Genomic DNA, 1,526 nt, shown 5'->3' on the forward strand with positions numbered 1-1,526 from the left:
CAGAGGGCCACGGCGCCTGCCGGGCTCCTGTCCGCGTGGGCGCCGGCCCTGAGCGGTCGGTCACGGGCAAGGGGTGGGGATGGCAGGAGGGGCCGCTGGCCCGGGTGTGCGAGCCACGGCGGGCACGTGGCTGCGGGCATGTGGCTGTGTGCCGGGTGCCGTGTGTGCGTGTGTGCTGCGTGTGCGCACGTGTGTGCGCGGGCAGTCACGGGCAGTCACGGGCAGTGGCGCACAGCTGGCCCCTCCCGGCTCCTGCCCCGCCCACAGCCCGGGGCCCCGCATGGTCTTGCCCTGCGTGACTGCTGGGCCCCTCCCTGGGGCGCCCACCTCGATGACGTAATCCCGGGGGTCGCAGGTGCTGAAGGGCCTCCTGAAGAGCAGGGCCAGGCCCTCGGGGGTGCGCTGCGCCTGCAGGAGCTGGTAGTCCTGCTGGGGGTCCAGGTGGACGTGCCCCTGCTGGTCAGTCCAGGCGTCCTGTGGGCAGAGGTCCAGGTCAGCCGCCCGCAGCGTGGGGGGGCCAGGCCACACCCAGCTGTGGGGAGCCTGGGGCCTCCGTCCTCCCCGCAGGGCGTCACCCATCTCCCGTCTGCACCCCGGCGCTCCCTTCGGGCTCTGCCCCCCAGGACCCCGCCCTCCCGGCCACCTGCAGGGGACGCCAGGGAGCAGCGTGGGAGGGAGCAGAGGCCCTGGCCAGAGACGCTGGGAGGAGAAACTGAGGCCCAGGGAGGCAACGGCCGCGTCCAGGGGCCTTGCCGGGCGGCAGGTCCAGCTGAACCCCCGCGGCCTCCCAGGCTCCCCTCAGCCCGCAGGCTCTGTGCGCAGCAGCCGGGGGGCTCCGGCCCCACAGGCCGGCCCGAGGACGGGACACCCCTCTCTGAGATGCAGCGTCTGTCCCGAGGGCCGGAAACCCGCACGAGGCCCAGACTGTCCTCGCCGTTTGCTTTAAGTAAAGGAAACCCGCAAAGCCGTGGCGCGTGGGTCCCGGGAGAAGCACCCGGGCCTTCAGCCTCTGCCGCGCTGCCGGGGTCCTGGTCAACCCGGGCTCGGCGGGCGTCAGCTCTGACCTTCGCTGGCATTTGTCGTGCAAAGGGGCCTGCCGGGGTGAGGCCAGGCCAGCCCGGACCGGACCGGACCGGCGAAAGCGGCCAGAGGCCCCGTGGAGGCTGACCCTGCCGCCCAGACCCTCGTGGCCTCCGTCCGCCTCTCACTGGGGTGAGCCGCTGAGCGGCCGCCTCGGGGGAGGTGGTGCAGCCGTGGGCGGGCACAGCTGGGGGCGCCTCCTGCCCGCCGCTGCCCCGCTCGGGGAGGCCCGTGGGGGTGAGCAGGACAGCGGCGGGCAGCCGGCAGTCTCTCCGGCGCTTCTAGCCTCCCACGCCTGAGCCCCGGGGAGCGGGGTGCCCACCTGGGGAGGGAGCAGCGGTGGCTGAGGGCAGGAGGCCGGGGGCCCCCAAAGACGGCTCTGGCTGGAGGGAAACTTGTGCCCTCTGGCCGCCCTCTGCGGCAGGAGCGGTGGGTTTGCGGGTGGA

Source organism: Condylura cristata, unplaced genomic scaffold (assembly GCF_000260355.1).
Source record: "Condylura cristata isolate star-nosed mole 26May11 unplaced genomic scaffold, ConCri1.0 scaffold00006, whole genome shotgun sequence".
In the NCBI taxonomy this organism is placed as follows: domain Eukaryota; kingdom Metazoa; phylum Chordata; class Mammalia; order Eulipotyphla; family Talpidae; genus Condylura; species Condylura cristata.